This window comes from Ascaphus truei, chromosome 4, assembly GCF_040206685.1.
Source record: "Ascaphus truei isolate aAscTru1 chromosome 4, aAscTru1.hap1, whole genome shotgun sequence".
NCBI lineage: Eukaryota > Metazoa > Chordata > Amphibia > Anura > Ascaphidae > Ascaphus > Ascaphus truei.
In genome coordinates this window covers 105,558,691-105,579,302 of record NC_134486.1, presented here as the reverse complement: position 1 = coordinate 105,579,302, position 20,612 = coordinate 105,558,691, and the positions used below count along the sequence as shown (strand labels likewise).

Sequence of the window (20,612 nt, the reverse complement as noted above, 5' to 3'; positions counted from 1 at the left end):
CTCTGGAAACTGACACACCTCTGACATCACTAACCATGGAGTCAGAGCCTGTGACCACTCCCATCCATACACAGGGCACCCCACCAGGGTGTGAGGGAAAACCTCCATACTTACTGCTGGCATGCCCACAACTTACCAGGCCTTACTGTCAGCAGGAGAGATGACTGTAGCCATTTTACATCACCGCTACATTCTCCCCCTGGTGAATCCCATCGTCCTCGCTGGGACCTAAATTTGCATACCTTCTTCCAGGAAGCACTGTAACACATAACACATAATTGTTAACATCCACAGGTTGTACAATATAACAGAAAATTGACCACAGTGACATTCGCCAAGCCCGCCCCGACCAGCAGCCACGAGCCCACATAATGCCTTAGTACCCCCTGATAATAGTGACTCGGGTCAGGTTTCCTAACCTCTCTACCACCCATGTCCAGGACCGTGACATGATAGTGCCTAGGCAGTCCCCTCTCGGGCCTATAGGTCACCCTGTGTTTGTGTATATTCCTCCCTATACTCTACACTCGCATCAGGTGATCTATTCTGTCCTCTGCTCTCCTTCCTGTAGCTTCACTCCCCTTACTGACTAGGTACATCTCGATGGTTTCCCTAAGCCACCTTTCTCTGTTCTCTTCTATCTCCTCCATGAGGGGTTCAGGGACATAAGGGTACTCCAACCCGTGGGAAGACTTATATCGAGCCATTATTGCCCGTTCCACTCTACTGATCCTAGTCAGGTCAGCCCTACCTGCCCTCCCAGGTAACACCCATGACAGGGGTTCGTCAGGATCCACAGGGTCTGACAGTGTCTCGGGACCCATGGGCTCTATCTCCCTGTGCTCAATCTTAAACCACCGTTCCTGCAGCTCCCTATCTCGCTGCTCAGGGGTGAATTCTCCCTCGGCCCACCAAAAATCGACTACATCCTCCCTTCGGATAAGGAATCGCGTACGAACCATCCAGGCCACATAACCTTCAAAGAGTGGGGCCCACCAACGGTGTTCCTTGAACTTGTGTGAATCCCCTGAGTCACTCTCTTCCGCATCCCCCCATGAGAATACCCCCGATGTCCGTGCCGACCGTGGTACGGACCACCGTGATGATCCCAGGGGCTTGTCCTCTGTTTTATTGGTCGCAGGAGGCAACCACCGGCCTACCGCGGCCTTACCTAATTCTCCCCCTCCCCGAGAAATGCCCTCCGTAGCGCAACTGCACTGTCTTTCCCCAGTCCGTCTCTCCTCCCCCCCCAAAGGTACGTCCACAAGTTCCAGGCTAGGCGGGGACCCCGTGGAACAGGTGATGGGGGCAGGGGTTTTACCTAGGGCGTGGGGTTGGGCGTAAGGGCAAGAGGGAATACGCCATGGGGCTACGGCCCGTTCACGGCTGTCCATGGACTGATCCAAGGAGGATAGCTCACCCTCCTCAGTCTGCAATTCGCCCATCCAGCTCTTGGGCCCTTGAGGTGATCGGGGACCTTCACCCGATCGCCGAAGCGTCGCTGCATCCTTCCCGTCTGTTCCGCCGTCGCCACCGGAAATTATGTCCTCTCCGGAACCGGAAGCACCGCCATCTTGAGTTGGACCTCCATGCGGGATCTCTTCCTCGATGACGACATCCGGAAGCTCCGCCGTCGTCTCCACCGGAAGTGGTATATTCTCCGCACGTGCGTCTTGGGCCTGGCACGGCCTTGGTTCCGCTACACAGTCTACCGGAGCAAGGTAAGTAAGTGGCTTTCTCCTACCATTCCGCAGGGGTGTAGGCGTCTCTCGCCCGTCACCGCCATATCCTGGGACGGAGGGACTCCGTCTCTCGGCTCGCCGATCTGCGGGGGATGCCCTGCTTTCCAGGCTGCTACTCACGCCACGGGGTCTCGTCCTCCCCGGTTCTGTCCTTGGCCTTGATTTCACCTCCGCTAGCCCGCGGAGATCCTCATCCGAGTAGTCTCCCTTCCCCGACTTAGGGGTCACCGATCGGGGCGATAGTCTTTTTCCAGTGCGGTCGGGGGGTGACCCGACCGTCTCGGTTACTGCTGACCCAGCCGATTTAATCGACTCCAGTCCCCTTTCTCCGGGACTTGCACGACTGATCCACAGTGCACCAGGGGACTCGGCGGAGCTCCTAGCCGTATCCCCCGGGGGGTCAGCAGATTGGATCGGAATGAACGTCGGCATTGGCCACAAGTATAATGTCCCGCATTGTGGGCAGCGTACCGCTGTGTTAACAATGCCTCCGGGCAGCCCGCATTGAAGGCAGAGCCCGACCACCGTCTCGGTGTTGGCCACCCTGACTACCAGTACCCCGCCGGGTACCGAGTAGGGCTGGGTGGAGACCATAGTGCCCACAGTGGAGGAGCAGGCCATTCTTTTAGTAGGGACCACTTTCTGTATGGGTCTCTCCAGGTCAGTGGTTCCTCGCAACTGACTGATAGAAGCTTCTGGGCCAGCCACTTCCTGCTTCGGCTCCTCCTTCCGCTGACATAGCTGGAACCCGCCCCCAGGGGTTGCAATTATGGGCGGGTCCCACAGGGGAATAGCATGCCCCTTAATTAAGGCCGCGCCTTTCTCTGTCCTGGGGGGTGCGGTCGGCGTTTTCGCGCCAATTTCCTCATCAGAGTGGGATTCTTTGCCCGCGGCTAGTTCCCGCCTTCTCCTGGCAGCTGCCTTTCGTGCAAAATATCCCTCCTTTTTGCACGTTACCTCCGCGGCCGGAACTACTTCTTGTAGTGGCGCCGTCTGGATATCAGTCCCTGGGCCCAGTGGGTGCTTTCCCACAGGCCATAGTTGAAAGTCACTCCCCCTGCTGGAAATCAGGGGAGGGTCCCATAGACTAAGCGGTTGACTCAGCACAGGGGCCGAGTGAGTTACTGTCCATGAAGGCGCAGCCATAGCTTTCGCGCCATACCCCCCATCAGGGCGGGGCTCTGCTGTTTGCGCCATTCCCGGCCAGCTTTTTGCAAGTCCTGAATCAGCCAATTTCTCTGCGACTGGCCCACGCGGTCTCCCTAGCAAGCGGGAGCCGCCATTTTGGATAGCTTTTAAGCCCGAAATGTCAGTTTGTTTGCTTTCCTCACTGGGTCCCCCCCCAGTTATCACAATGTCCTCACACTCTTCAAGGGTGGCACCTCGGTGTCCCAGACAGGACAAAAACGGGGCAGCCACAGCCTTCGCTCCACTCCAGAGCAGATTAGTTAGAGACAGCTCAGCGACAGTTTGCTCTTCAGTGGGGCGCACACCACGGGTGCCTTCCCCATCAGCCTCTGATCGCCATTTTGGGCTCTCCGCACCACGCGGATCCTCCATTCCTTGGGTTGTCACGCTCTCGTACCAATTATCGTACATGGGGCTCCGCTCTGCGGGGCAGCCACCACACCAGTACAATAAAGATTTGCTCAGATGCACCACCACATGTGTACCTGATCTAGGCTGGACTCATGTTGCACTACCTCAGGCTAGGCTCACTCTCTCAGTGTCTGCTGTAACTCCTTTCTCCCAGTCTGTGCTCCCTATGGTAAGTGTCTGGAATGGGCTAGAGTACTCTGGCTCTGCCATGCAGTACTTGGGGCGTCTACCTCTCTTGGTCAGCCTAGCGCAGACCCTCTCCAGGATTCCTGACCACGTTAACATGCTATCCCTTCTGGCGTCCTACCAACTAGCACTACCTCAAAGTGACTCGGTCAGCTATAGCCCGGCTCCAAACCCCTCACTCCTTTCAGGCCCCTAGGTCATCCCTGCGAACTGGCAATACCCTGTCAGCCCCTGACCACCCCTAGGTCCGTCCCTACGCAGCACAGAGTGGCAGCAGACACTCTCCCTGTTTCCCAGTGTGCCTAGCTAGCGCCTGTCCTGTTGACAGATCTGATCTCAGCAGCTCGCCTCCAAATGTAACGGTTTTTGTGAACCGGCCTGACCCACCCAATCTCATATTGGCCCCTGTGGTCTAACCGATCCCCATTACAGTGTGGTAGTGTCTGGTGGTGCACCTGTTGGCAACAGGACTCCTGAGTCTCCCGCATGATGGTGTGTGGGGAGGACCCGTCCAGACAGGCAGCTGAGGTAGTGTGCTGAGTCCTACCTAGTTCCAGTGCAGCGCCTCCACCTCATCAGGGTCCCTTCGGTCACTTGGGGATGGTCCTGGCGAGGAACTCCTCTGTGGTGCTCCTCTCTGTACAATCACTCCACACATGTACATGAGAGGGTTTGTAATTAAGAGCATCTTTATTGCTTGAGGTGGGCTAGCTGCCCCTCGCAGTAGTTTCTCTAGCCACTCATAATCATTCAGTGCTTCCCTTTGAATGGTGTAATTCTCCTTTAATAGGGAATTCCCTATCACAGCCGGAATGTCTTTGCTCTGTGCCAGGTCCCTGGACACAGTCTTCCTAGCAAGCTACTATAACATAACTCTACTCCTCTCAGAACTACTCAGAACCACGCAGAACTAACTTTTAGACACAGTGCTGTGCCTTATGTATACTCTGGAAACTGACACACCTCTGACATCACTAACCATGGAGTCAGAGCCTGTGACCACTCCCATCCATACACAGGGCACCCCACCAGGGTGTGAGGGCAAACCTCCATAATTACTGCTGGCATGCCCACAACTTACCAGGCCTTACTGTCAGCAGGAGAGATGACTGTAGCCATTTTACATGCCCGCTACACATATATACAATAAATAAACTTATGAAGCAGCGCCTAATTAATACCCTGAATATGAAGCTGATGTAAATATAAAGGACTAGCTAACTATAGGCTTTAAAATATATACCTGTCAGGGCAATACAAAATTAGTACAAGCTAACATGTTTGCATATAACCTCCAGTCCCTAAAATACATATATTAAACCAGCTAAATAATGTAACTCATATATTTAATAAAAATAGACATAAAAATATAAAATAAAAATAAAAAATATATTATCCTTTAAAAGACCAATAGAGGGGTACAGTCCAGTTCCAAAATGTATTCCACCAAGGCATCTGCAGCCCGAATAAGGGATCACCAATCCCTGACCAAAATCTGTAGAAAGAAAAGAACAAACAGGCGCACACCTAGTGTATTAACGTATAAAAAATGTGTATTTTAGGGAACATGAACTCATACAAATGCCCACTCACAAAGGTAGTATTAAAACGAGCGTGTATGAGATTAGATCTCAATCACCAACAACGCGATCCTCTCAGCACACCACGAGATCTCAGCGTTCTCCTGCGTCGCTCCTCCACGTGAACCGGAAGCGGAACCTGCTCCCTTGAGCACCCGGCAAAGATGTTAATCCGGAAACAAATGAATCAAGACTGCATGTAGGACAATGTAATATCGATCAGTCACGGGGAGACTCAGAAGCTTATACACACCACTATGTGAGTGTCAGCCACACAGTTAGACCACGCCCTATGCGTTTCATCATAAAAATGACTTCATCAGGATCAATCCCCTGATGGTAATTTTGATGATGAAACGCGTAGGGTGTGGTCTAACTGTGTGGCTGACACTCACATAGTGGATACCATAGTGGTGTGTATGAGCTTCTGAGTCTCCCCGTGACTGAACGATACTACATTGTCCTGCATGGACTCTTGATTCATTTGTTTCCGGAGGAACATCTTTGCCGGGGGCTCAAGGGAGCAGGTTCCGCTTCTGGTTCACGTGGAGGAGTGATGCAGGAGAACGCTGAGATCTCGTGGTGTGGTGAGAGGATCGCGTTGTTGGTGATTGAGATCTAATCTCATACAAGCTCGTTTTAATACTACCTTTGTGAGTGGGCATTTGTATGAGTTCATGTTCCTTAAAATACACATTTTTCATACGTTAATATACTAGGTGTGTGCCTGTTTGTTTATATATATATTATATTATATATATATATTATATCGGCTACATTGTAAGTAGCCATTTTGCTATCTGCATATAAAATTGCCATTTAGTACTTAACTATGTGGCATTTTTTTTTTCTTTAGGATTCAAAGAAGTTGGGACTTTGTTACCATCTTGGAGACCTTTTGTCGATTAATTTTATATTTCTATTCAACTTTTTTCAGATCCACTGATTTGCACCCTATATTCATATTGTTTAACTATATATATATATATATATATATATATATATATATATATATATATATATATATATATATATATAAATATATATATATATATATATATATATAACAACAAAAAAACAATATGAAGTAGCGCCGCTAAATAACCCAGTTAATTATAGATATTAATAGGAGAGACAGTAGCTAATTGGATAGGCTTGAAGGGGCAGCTAGAGTAGGCTGCTACACTATGATAGAACTTTAAAAAATACAATAGCAATACAATCTCCTGACAATAAACCCTAAAGAAAAAATAAAAATCTAAGAAATATATTTAATAAGTAAAAAATAGAAAAAATTGTCAATAAATCTAAAATTGTAATAAAAAACCTTCAATACATAAAGTCCTGTTCCAGTGGCAATGTCTTTGGTTTCTTGCAGCCCGTTTCAAAGGGATCACCAGTCCCTAATGATATCTAGAAAAAAGGAAAGAAAAAGAAACAGGCGCACACCTAGTGCATTACCACAATAAAAATGTATTGAATGAACATAAAATCTAACAAATGCCCACTCACAAAAGTACAGCAAATATAGGCTTGTATGAGATAGGCTCTCATGTGCCATGCAGCTCAATCATCAGCGTCCGTCCGCAATCAATGGCGTCGTCACGTGGATCAACTCCGTGAAACCGGAACCGGAAGAGGGGTCCTTCGCCTTCAGTGTACCATCGTATTGGTCCCTCCAGGAAACAGACACCTCCAGTATAACAGATGTATGAGGTTGTAAGCCGGGAGAGCAGCACACGGGAGCCAAAGTTCTACAGTCAACCTGCAACAGTGCTTGTGGGCAAATGGTGGCCAGAATCTAGCCACGCCCTACGCGTTTCGTCATCAAATGACGACTTCTTCAGGGGATGCCCTTCAAGCATAAGTCCTCAGTATTTATAGGGAGGTAACCAGCACATTAGCCAATAAAGGATTATTGAATTATAGCTGTCAATTTGATCGATTACACATATATATATATATATACAATTTGAATAGAACAATTATACAGTATACATGAATGTGACTACATAGATTGTAGATATTGTGAGGACCCCATTGATATTTGAGGAGTGATGTATGAACTCTGAAATAAAGCAACATTACTGATGTTATAAATGTAAATAATGAGTGGAAAATCACAGGATTAATCAACAAACAAGTAGCACTAGAAAATGCATCATGATTGAATTATTGGAAATTATTTCAAGTCAAACAATCTAAAGAATATATTAGAAACTAACTCATTGGATTATAATATATATATATCAAATGATATATTTGATATTGTCAGATCTATATCACTTAGTTGTTGATGACATCTCAAACAAGGAGATCACTATTTGATTGACACATAGTATGAATAGTTGTTTATAGAACAACATAAATTGGTAATATCTAATTTAAACCAATGACACCCGATATATTGATCAATAATTACCACCAGAATAATTAACTAATTTGTCACCAGGATAATTACCCATTGTTTGAATGCCAGTATGGAGTCAGAGGAGGCAAAATAGATGGATCCAAAGCAATGACAGAGAAAAGGAAGCGATGGTGACTTGAATTGTGATTGAATGAGTGCATGAACTATTATAAAAATATTATTATAAAATTATTATAAAAATTATGTGTAGGTACTGTGATCTTATAAAAATTATGTGTAGGTACTGTGATCTAATAAATATATATATATATATTATATGTTGTGTGAATAATTATGAATATTAGTGTATAATGTATGATAAAGTGTATGTGAATGAATATGAGATAAACATAAATTAAATGAATAAATGAATAAATGAAAAAATGAAAAAATGAAAAAATAAAAAAATAAAAAATAAAATATAAAAAAATATAAAATAAAAAAATATAAAATAAATAAATAAATGAATAATAAAGATAGATATGACCATTTGTGGAAGTGAATCGTAACAAACACGAAAACTGACCATAACCCTAGATGAATGAATTGAACCACAATGACCAGACAGAAGACCATAGCCCAGAGGGAATGCTAAGCATTCAATCCAGACCTCTGGAGAACACCCATTGGAGGTGTTCAAACTATGGTACTAATGTCAATATGGTCATTGTGTCCCTTGGGATGAGTGGTATCCAAAATATACATCCAGTAAGTTTCTCGGGTACATAGCTTTTGAAAGCGATCACCTCCCATATAGGAGGGGGGGATGAACTCGATTCCCATGACAGAAAGGGATTTGGGATCTTTGTTATGACTAGTACAAAAATGACGGGAGAGGCTGTGTGTTTGACACCCATTTATAATATTTCGCCGGTGCTCCAAGAACCGTGTACTAAGAGCTCTAGATGTACGGCCTATATATTGTGTGCCACATTCACATGAAATAAGGTACACAACATATTCTGTTAAACAGTTTATATGGTCTTTTATTTCATATGATGTACCATTTGAGTGTGATGTAAACTTATTAGATTTTATCAAGTGTTTACAGGTGAGACACCGGCCTCTTCCACAGCTAACGTTTCCCACCCTTAAAGCCATATTTTGATTAGTAATCTTTTTGGTTTTGAGTTTACTTGGTGCCAGCATTGTTTTGATGCTCCTCGCTTTTCTGAACACAGTTGGAGCATATTCAGGTACTAGGTGGCCAATAACAGGATCATTGCGTATTATTTTCCAGTGACAATTTAAAATATTTCTAATTTTCCACCATAATGCACTAGGTGTGCGCCTGTTTCTTTTTCTTTCCTTTTCTATATATATATATCCAAACCTGGTATCCTGGCATAGGTACATAGATGACATACTGTTCATATGGAACGGCAGCATAGAATCATTAAACATCTTTCTGAACCAACTAAACAACAATCCATATAATCTGAGATTCACCCACAAATACAGTCAAACGAGTATAGAATTTTTGGACTTGCAATTGTATGTCTCCAATGGTGTACTGGAGATCAAAACCTTTGTAAAAGAGGTAGATTGCCACAACTTCCTAATGGGAGATAGTGGACATCTTGACAAATGGATCAACAACATCCCTCTAGGACAACTACAGAGAGTAAGACGTAATTGCACACAGGAAGACATTTTTCACGAACAAGCTCATGAGCTAATGGAAAGATTTTCTGAGAGAAAATATAAGAGGGAAATAGTCGATGAGGCCTATAGGAAGGTTACCAAGATGGAACGGAAAGATCTGTTATCCTATGGGTCACATGGGGAGAGGAAGGAGAGGGGAGAGAAGGATAAAATCTCAATACCCTTTGTAACAAGGTATACAGACTCTTCAAAACACATTAAAAGAATATTCAATAAGCATTGGAATATTCTTCACAAAGATCCAATCTTACAACAAATTCTACCATCTAAGCCAGAAATAATATTTACAAAGGCGCCAAATTTAAAACAGAAACTGGCGCCAAGCTGTTTGAAAAAAGAATGTGTTAAGCCTGTGAGTGTAACAAATGGATTCTTTAAGTGTCAAACATGCAAGGGGTGCAAATTGAATTCAAATACACAGAAAACATTCAAAAAGATAAAATCTGAAATAACACAAGAGGAATACGAAATAAAGGATTTTATTGACTGCAATTCCAATTATATAATCTATATGTTGCAATGCCCTTGTAATAAACAATACATAGGGAGAACAACTCGGAAATTAAAAATGAGAGTTGCTGAACACATTAAGAACATAGAGAAGGGATTCATGCAACATAGCGTATCCAAGCACTTTAAGGAACACCATGATCAAAACCCAAGTGGTCTGAAATTCTTTGGAATAGATAAAATTCATCCCAATTGGAGAGGGGGTAACCAGGTAATTAAAATTTCAAGGCAAGAGACCTTCTGGATTTACACCCTAAAAACACTCATACCAAATGGGATGAATATAGACATCGACCTGGGGTCATTCCTTAAAGATTAAATAAAAGTCTGTTAGCGCAATGTCCCACTCTGTTCTTTGTTGAGTGAGAACTCATATCTCCAACATAATTGATTTATATTATGTACAATTGATTCACACTATGTACTGGTGACATCAAAGGTCAACTAGGAGATATATATTCGTTTTTCCTCTTTGTATAAAGTTCTCAAAGTTTATGTGTATTTCTTGATTTATCTTCTATAATCTGGTTTATAGTCTGGTCTGTGATATGCTTTAATGTGTAAAATACAGGATGTAATAATATAATCCCCTCCCCAAAATGGTGTACTTTGCTTTTTATGTGTATGTACAATTGCATATACTCAAACTCTATGCAATAGGGATTATCAAATGCTAATATTGCAAACTATTGTGTAAAAAGTGACATCCTGTAAAATGGTGTATTACGCTCTCTGGTCCATTTTATGAATTAATGTAAAGAGAGGGAGATCAATTACAACTCCCCCTCAATTCTTGTCTTTACCGTAAATATATATACAGTTGTATATATACAATTGTAAATATCCATTTTTTCTATATAGAACGGAATATCGTAGACTAAAGTACACAATGCTAAGTGGTATCCGTTTAAGTATTATTTTCAATATCATCATAAGATGACTTTTTTCGTCTAATAAATACATAGGGATAGCCCAACATAATGATTTGCTATATATATATAAATTTGGATATACTTGACATAGCGAAGTGTGGATCAATTAAAATCGGAGTTATGGTGCTGTTATACGTATGCATAAAGAGATGTATAGACCCAACATTCGTATACATATGACAAAATTGGCAAGATTTAGGCCACGTAAACACGTGATCGGTGCATATGTTTATATTCACAAATCATATTGTTGTCCCTGATTGGAGTAATGGTATATAAATCTGATACATATTGTTTATTTAATATGGCCAATATATATTGGTTAGATAAATGGGTTAAAGATAAAGTATATATGATGTATTTCATGTATATTTTACTAATAGTAATCACAAATAAGGGTATAGTTTATATAAATTCATATCACTTCTGTATTAGTCACTTTTTGAATAAATTCATTTATGTTTTAAGAATTTTTATATTAATGATACACATATTAGTTATTTATAATAAATACACGGGTTTGTTTATTAATTATTTGTTAAGATAATTTGGGCCGAAATGATAAATTATAATATCTTTAATAGGTATCATCCAATATGCTCTAAACATTGGAATAAGTATGGTGAATATATAAGACGGACAAAAATCGTTATGTATATATATTGATGCAATCTACGAATATAACCCTCTCTATTACTGAAACAAAAACAAATAAAAATCTATTAATATTTTCATCTCTCTAATAATGGAAATATATGTTCCAACAAATTATAGGTAGATTAATAAGTCCTCTCTAGAGATTATGAGAAATAATTAATGTAAGTCTGGATATGGTCTATTGGCAACATAGGGTTGCATTATTATATGTATCTCATGTTGCTCCAAAAACGTGGTTACAAACAATATAGAAACTGTTAATTTTAGATATTTAATATATCGAACGTGCTCTGTATTACAAACTAAATTAACTTTCAAATTCAAATTGCCAAATGCACAATAACTGCCATTAAGTGTATGAGTCTTTAAAAACATCCTTAGATGGGGTATATAATTAACCCCCAAATCGGAACACGTTAGTGATTTCCAGTTAAACACATATTTGCTATCTATATATGGCAGGTATTGTGTATATAGGGCCATTGAATAGGACTAAATTGTTATTCAAGTCCCTTGATGTGTCACTATGGTCTAGATATGCCTGCTATATGTTTAATTAATTATATGCCAGCTAAATGAAATATCAGCCAATCGGTCAAAAGAGGTAGGTTTAAATACCCAGGGTGGGGATAAGGTAACCATAGCAGCCCCTGACGAAGCCCGAGTGGAGAAACGCGTAGGGCCAGCGTGATTGGAGCAGGGAGAGTGACGCTAAGAGACTGTTCCTAGTGTGAGCTGAACGGAGCTGAACGGAGCATTGGCAGTGAATTACACAGAGGGAAATCTCGCAAGAGCCGTACGAGATCTGATCACCTGATGCGGAAGCAATTGCCGGTGTGAGGAGGTCTGGAAGTCGGCGTTCTATACCACGAGTGTGAGAGACTCGCTAAACACTCTCTACTGCCCGTTTTTAACTCATAGAATGTGAGTTAAATACTTTTGTTTTATCCTTAGATGTTTTATTAAAAGGTTTTACACATATGTTTCTCCTTTTATTCCCTACCCATCCCTTTATTTGAGATCCACACCAAGGTATAGTCTGCTAAAAACAGACTCATCGTGACTGCTGCAAGGAGCCTTCAGGACAAGCCTCTCCAAAGATCCAGGAGCCAAGAAACAGACGAACTACAGGAGCTGAGTTCGAGAGTCCCTAAGTGGATTAAAGGCATTTAATGATCTTACTAGTGTAAGTGCATATCTCACCGAATTCTTATCTGCTTGTATTGATATACTGCCCTATGATTTTTTCCTCTTTTTCTTTTCTCTTCCCCTGCATATGTGCGCCTAGGTCACTCTTTGCAATATATATATATATATATATATATATATTTATAATATAATGTGGTAATTGTTGGGGTTTCTTAGAGCTTGCTGGGTATCTGTGTGTTTATTAACTTTATCCAGCTGGTCTCAGCTGTTTTGGAGGTTAGAGGTTCCTCCCTCCCAGAGTTTAAGCTCACCCCTCCCCACTTTCCAAGTAAGCAGTTCTTTTTTCATGCAGCTGGTTGGGACAGATCCAATGTAATCATTCTTCCTCTAACTATAGAGGTAAATAAGAATTTTAATCAGCTAGTGTTAGGACCTGCAATACAGCAGCGGCAGCTCTTATTCGAGCAAATGCCGCTGGCTGAATGAGGCTGGGAAGCGGGTAGCCGCGGCGCGTGGCGGCGCACTGTGACGTCACGGTCACAAGCGCGCCCGGCTTCCCCGTCTTCCCCGGCTTCCCCAGGCTTCCCCGACACCCCTGGAGTTCAAATCTAGGTAAGCGGGGGTGCGGGGAAGCAGAGGGGCAGAGTAGAAGCCGGGTTCGGGGTGTCTTTGGGGGGGTAATTGCGCGCGATGTGGAGGGGGGGTGCGTGGGGGAAACGCGGCGGCGCGCGTTTCTGACTGGCGGCAGCTGGGGTAGATCCCGGCATGCCGCCGGCATTTACTTTAATAAAGTATGTCGCTAATGTATATGGTCATGCCTTGAAGTGGTTTGCAGGCTTAAAATGCTTTGGTCAAAGGGTTTAACTAAATGACCCTTTTTTCAAGAGATATATAGCTATTTCACTGTATATTTTTATCATATTGGATGTAGCTTTGGGCTTCTTTATATTATTATATATCTTATGTGGTAATGTTGAGGCTCATTAGAGCTTGCTGGGTATCTGTGTGTATTTTACTAGAGTTTGATATGAATTTGGGCTCCTCTTTTAGATGTCTAATGTCAGGCGGATGTATTTAAATTCCTACAACTCACATGAAAACATTTAATGACTTGGACTGAAAAACTTTAGCTGATCATAAGTTCTGTATATAACAGGGAGCCCTCTGTTGTAATCTTGTAGTAACATCGCATTCTCTGCAGAGCTACTGGCTCTACTATACCTTTCCTTTAAAAACTGTAAGTGAAAATATACATTTAAAAAAATCTACTTCACAGATCAGACAGCAAATGGTTTAATAAGTTTATTTTAATGTGTAACCAGACATTATAAAGGGGTTTGTAATTGCTGATCTCTTAAGAAGTAATGTAAAGAGAGTTAACAGAATGTTACAGTAAATCCTTTCGGTCAACACACTTGAGATGGATTCAGAGGGATTACTTCTTGACTCCACATCCACCTCCGCCTCCATCACCTCCACCTCCACCTCCACCTCCATGACCTCCACTGCTTTTACACCCATGACCTCCGTGACCTCCACCTCCGCCCCCGCCTCCTTCACCTCCACCTCCACCGCTTTTACACCCATGACCTCCGTGACCTCCGCCTCCGTCACCTCCACCTCCACCTCCACCGCTTTTACACCCATGACCTCCGTGACCTCCACCTCCACCTCCGTCACCTCCACCTCCACCTCCATGACCTCCACTGCTTTTACATCCATGACCTCCGTGACCTCCACCTCCGCCTCCGTCCCCTCCACCTCCACTGCTTTTACACCCATGACCTCCGTGGCCTGCGTCACCTCCACCTCCACCTCCACCTCCATGACCTCCACTGCTTTTACACCCATGACCTCTGTCACCTCCACCTCCACCTCCACCTCCGTGACCTCCACTGCTTTGACCTCCATCACCTCCACCGCTTTGACCTCCGTGACCTCCACTGCTTTGACACCCGTGACCTCCACCTCCGTCACCTCCTCCTCCACCTCCATGACCTCCACTGCTTTGACCTCCGTGACCTCCACTGCTTTGACACCCATGACCTCCACCTCCACCTCCATGACCTCCACCTCCGTGACCTCCACCTCCATGACCTCCACCGCTGCTACCTCCATGACCTTGATGACAAGGTTCTGATGAGAAATAGAGGTATAATTTGAAGGAATGGCTGAGATACATTGATTACTTCTTAATGAAGGAAATTACAGTAAAAAAAATCAGATCAGACAAAGACAGTTTATTTAAAACAAAAATCCCCCACATTGAGGGACTTTGATTAATTTTACACTAAAAGGAGGGACACAGAAGCACACAGAAAATATTAAACTCTGATGTACTGGAAATTTTCACTGATCTGTCAGGTCTGATTTATTCAAAGTCAGTATCATTTGAAGTCGGTCTCACTGATTTCTAGTATCGGGGACCCATAAACTTCTATTGAGTTTCACTGATGTAAATCCGTAGTTTTCCTTTAAAATTGCCTTCTGATTCTAAACTCCCCAAATCTTAAGAACTTAGTCTATGGAAGTTGAAATCAATTGTGCATATATTCCATGTATCTTCATCTTAACATTATGATAATAATGTAGGCCAATATTTCTATAGGTCTTACTCTGATCAAGCAAAGTGACATCGAATTCAGGACTGTATTACGATCATACTACTGACTTGAAGATAGTTAGAAGGTATGATGACAATCATTAACAGGCTTAATAAAAATTGGTTTCGAATGTGGTTTTGGTTTAAATACATTTTGTGTTTTGCTTCTTGTTCTGCCTACAATCTATTTGTTTTTGGTTTTATATTTTCACCAAATTATGAACAGATTTCAAAATAAGCAGGGAAAAACATATATAGCACAACAAAATGAAAATATGCTTATAATAAGTATACAATTATAATAATAATTACGAAACTATAATAATATAACTGAAACCCATAATTTAAAAATGGCAAGGGACACCATTAGTTTTCACCTCCACTGGTAACCCTACAGTACAGATGGCTCTTTGTCTGGTTTTCTGGGTTTGGTTGTAAATCATTTTTAGGTCTAGGTTAGAAAAATCTGAAGGGATTTGGTTTTAGTTTTCTATTTTGTTTTGAAATGTAAAATTGTGGTAGTTTCTGATTTCACACACCCAGTTTTGCCACTCTTTAATCAAGACTGGATTGGTTAAAAAATTATTTCACAATAATACTATATATTTTCCATATATCTCCATCTAAACAGTATTATAATACTCTAGGCCAATCATTCTACAGATCTTACTCTGATTTCATATACCCAGTTTTGCCTTTCTCTTTCTAACAAAATAATGAAAAACTTTTAGGACAAAAACTAAAACACCAGTAAGGGTGCCCACCCTTATTGTATATAACTTATTGTGAAATCTATTGCTATTTCAGTTCTAGAAAAGAGTCATTTTGGAAAAAGGCAAACCCCTCTTGTACAATTACAGACAAGGAGAAGGCAGTGATGTGAAGGAGATTGAAGGTTCAAATGAGCTGTGTTTTCCTTAATCAACTTTATCCATAACACACATCATTATGTTCTCTACAGTCATTCTTTCCTTTCCATGTTATGCTCCAGTTTAAAATGACTGCTGTTTCCCTTATAGTAATAAAATACATGTAGTAATGCATTGTTTTATAATTTACTAGCTTTTGTGCCCTGCATTGCCCGGGGAATGTAATATTTAATACATCTCCCAGCCCCCCCTCCCCACCCGCTGCTAGATGTAGTGCGGGTGAGATTTATCTCTGTCTGTGTGTGTGTATATGTGTGTGTGTGTGGTCTGTCCGTCTGTGTCTCCCCCCACTGCCGGAACATGTCTTTGCCCCCCCGCACCCTCCCCGCTGGCGGAACATCTCCCCGCGCCGCTGTGGCATGTCCCCTCACAGTCGGCACATCCCCCCCCCCGCTGTTGGTACATCTCCCCTCGCTGCAGCAAATTTTCCTGCCCCCCCCCCCGTTGGTACATCTCCCCCCGCATCCGGCACATGTCCCCCCCCCTGCTTCTCCCCCCGCTAGCTGGCATATCTCCCCCCACTGGAACATCTCCCTCTGCTAGCTGGCACATCCCGTCCCCCTCTGGCACATCTCCCTCGCACACACACACAGCCCCGATCGAGACAAGGACACGTCCTCTCCCTTAGTAGCCACGCCCTCCCCCCCTCCCCCTGCTCTAACATTAGCCAAGGAAACTTAGAATGTCCATAATTTGGGAGGTGAGTGACATTGAAACCTCAAAATAGTTGCTTTGACCTACAAATCCGCCGCAGAATGTCCAGTCCAAGTTTTGCTGTGCTACGTGGTGCCGTTTGTGAGATATCGATGCTTCGGATACAGTATACAAACAAACGGAAAACGGAATCCAACTTAGATTTATAGTATAGATTAGTACTGTAAAGAGAAAATACCACAAGCAATGTGATTGCATATTGCTGCACAATGAGTTAAAGGCCGTCCCGTAAACAACCGGATTAAGATGAGATTGACATGCAGATTTTCCTACCTGGGCATTTTGGGGCAGGGCATGCGTCCTTGCATGATTTAGCAGGTGCACAGGCTGAAATGAGAGAGAATAAATATCACTGAGACCAATAAGTTCAAATCCTGTATTTCTAATAGCTAAAGGACAATCATACAAAAGCTTTGAAAACCTACTGTAGATGAATGGGATACATTTTTATTAAGTTAACAATAGAAAAGATCATGCATCCATGTGTCAGGGTGAGTGCATATTAGTGAGGGATTTGAGGAGAGTAAAAGATGAAGCTACATTTCACAATTCAGTGTTTCTACCCCTCATGTTTCTTTTCCTTACTTCCAAACACCCTGCAGTTCTGAGTTGCATTAACATCTCAACATTTTAACAATCTGTTTCAAATGTAGACATAATGCCTTGGTTTACATGTTTCATATATGTGATGCAAGCAAAAAAAAATATCTTTTTTTTTGTTCACCAAGACACGTATAGTTTTATACATTTCCTTGGGTTCTCTTTAAATAACTGTTTTTAATTTACTCACAATAATCTTGGCAGCTATGATTTTCTGCAAAAAAAATCAGTTCATGTTGTTCTTACAGTTTCCATTTCAGGAAAAAAATCTCTTTATGATAATTCATTGAGAACAGTTTACTTGACTTTCAAATGATCTTTAAGCATCTCCCTGCTAAATAGAACAGCAACACCATAAAGAACTATGCACAGATTACAACTATCCTCTTTCCACGGTTGTTTAAGTTCCAATAGAATACATATCTTTGCAATAACTATGTACAGCTATGAACATCTCTTTGCCAGTCAGTCCAGCCTTTTGCAAGTATACCAGATGCATCAACTTGTAAATTCCATGTAACCCTATTCACTATCATAAAGAATTACTTACGGTCAGAATCTTTGCATCCACCACCCTTTGAGCCAGGCATGGTTGCTCTTCTAGTTATATTCTGCTGTAGGGATGGAGATCTAGGCTGGAACAGGTCTACCAGCTATGCCTGATGGTGCTGCTTTTATACACGAAGTGAAGCCATTCAATTATTGACAAGTCCTTTTAGGAACCAATGGGATCCCTTTCCAAACATCTGTAATTAAGTGTTAAGGATTCAATGCATTTTTGTTAAATTGTTTGCTTTAATCAAAGGTAGGGTGTTTCTCAATTTTGTATTTTTTCTTTTATTCCAATGAAATAATGGGATTGTTGGTGTGTTTCTTTGCTAGTCACTGATGTGAGTAATTTCTAGCATAATATTAGCATTATTAGCAGGTTGGGATACTTTGGATAGTTTCCCATACATGAGCTTTAAAGACAGCATAAATCCTTTGTTCATGGCTGATCCATTGGAATTGTTTTGCAATGAATTACTGGCAGCTAGGGGGTTAACTTGTTATGTGGCATAAGGCACCAGGATTACGTGCACCTTTTTAATTGCAAAATTACTAATAGCGTAATAGCGTAATAACGTTTCACAACATTTATATGGAGTAGATGGTTTAAAAAACACACTCACAAACAAAACGGGAATAAAAGCAGTTATGTGTAATACTCAATCGCCAGCCAGATTGCAGGAACCAGGTTACTCCGGGAGATCGTCCGGTATGAAGGGAATACAGCAACTTCCACAATGTATTCCGTGTACCGGAGGAGGTATGGAGCGCCGCCCTAATCCAAATCCCTCGTCACTGCAGTGAGTCTCCGATACAAATCCCGCGAGAACTCAATGACATCACAGGATTCACCAGATAGGTAGTAGCAGCCCCCGCAAGGATAACAAATGACTGGCTGAGATAGGTATAAATGACCCAATATATAGAGTCCCGTAAATGAAATAGTGAGTCTGTACTAAAACTGGACAATATCACGTCCGCAAAGCACTCCCTACGCGTTTCATCTCAAAAGACTTCGTCAGGGGTTGAGATGAAACGCGTAGGGAGTGCTTTGCAGGCGTGATATTCTAGAAACAATAGCACTAGTTTCTTCTCTTAACACTTCAGTGATACTATATTTGAAGATTTGAATCCCACCATATATGGTTAATATAATCCGCACTTATTAATAAATTAAATTGTATTTATACATGTATGTAGTCATTTTTTTAATGAAAGAGTAAAGGTTACGTTTTATTTTCTTCACTTTACAAATCTGGTGGTACTGAGTGCAGTCAAGGAGTTATCCTGTCTCTGTATTTATCCTTCTAAACAGTGTCAAATTGGGGTATGAAGGAGATCAAAATAGGACCAAAATGGACAAAAAGATCTTGTGCTCATTCATACAGGAAAAAAGATACTGTTTGTTGGTAAACAAAAATTATACAAAATGTGCCCACAAGTGGTATTTTTTATTTGTTGTACACTGTACATGGTTTTTGTTACTTTTTACCCACCCTAACTTATGTAATGTGTGGTTAAAACCGATTCCAACTTTATATTGTAAAGCCAGTATAACCAGCCTCACACTCATGAGACCCAAAAGATTGAAACAGCTGTCTCTGAGTTGGTTTACTGGCTGTGCTGAAAAAGCAGTGTAATACAGCAGTCATAAGCTTACATGGGTGCATCTTAAAATGGATTTGAAGCAAAAGATGAACCACTGTATGCGCATTTGCATGTCATTTCCTAGAATCCCTGGCTGCAGTGGAAGCACTGTACTGTATGTTAAGAGATAATGGGATAAGCAGGATTGAAGAACAGTGTGAGATGTGTGTAACCCTCCCTGCCCAGAGTTTACATCTATGTGCAAAGTTGACTACTCAATATGGATTACCTTAATTCAGGTGGCTACTGATGCAGCGGCCGTTATTCGAACACATCACGGCACCGATTTTGAGTTCTCTGCTTCTCCCCACGCAGCATGAATGCGGCCAATCGCCCCAGGCACCCGCGCTTAGCGCGGATGTTTTGTTTGAATTTCATGGATTCTGTTTCTTCGTTTGCAATGGATGAATTGTAATGTGCACAGTACTGTGCTACTGTGCTGCTGTGTCAATTTCATGTTTTTAAAAGCCAGAACACTAAAATTAGTTTTTCTGCACTCGCCGCGCTCGCATCTTAGTGCGGGAAGGCTGGAATTAATCCCGCGGTTTCAAATCAGGATTCCGATGTACGTGACGCGTGAAGTGTTCGAATAACGGCCGCTGCATCAGTAGGTGATGAGGTTGCAAAGATGTATAATAATGGGTGCCAGGAACTTTTGTAGTACAACTGTCAATTATGCATGTCCCCATGCACAGGAACCGTTAATACACATATTGACAACATTGTACTGTACATGCTGATTTTGTACAATTTTATTGTAAGTGCGCATTTTTTATATAAAATTACCTTTTATGCTATTGATCTGCACTATGGGTATACCTTCTGTCTTTGCATTTCATCATCTCGTCTGAACTGGAGCGTACTGTAACACTTTGAACTCAGAAGATCACATGTATCCAAGCTATCTGATGTTGCCTGAATAAGACTGAAATCCTGTGAGTAGGCTGCACATAGGAGGCAAGATTACAATTGAGCTATTTCACTCATCACCACTGTCTGCACTTAAATCGTTGTATCTTGTTGTTTTGTCTCCTTCATCCTCCCCCTGGGTTGTGAGAGAACATTTCTACCATTTGGGGACCAGTGAAGACAAGCCCTGCCAGAAGGGTTTGAGCAGGGAGTTACAACTTATATTTATCAC

General features: G+C 42.2%; 1 long non-coding RNA gene across 1 annotated transcript; it reads right to left on the bottom strand.

The window, feature by feature from the left end:
• Positions 1–14,302: 14,302 nt before the first annotated feature.
• Positions 14,303–17,960, bottom strand: LOC142491985 (uncharacterized). Its single transcript, XR_012800634.1, has 4 exons — positions 17,826–17,960; positions 16,949–17,002; positions 14,519–14,566; positions 14,303–14,482 (listed from the first exon to the last, which is right to left on the bottom strand). It is a non-coding gene; the product is annotated as an uncharacterized LOC142491985 (long non-coding RNA).
• Positions 17,961–20,612: the final 2,652 nt, after the last annotated feature.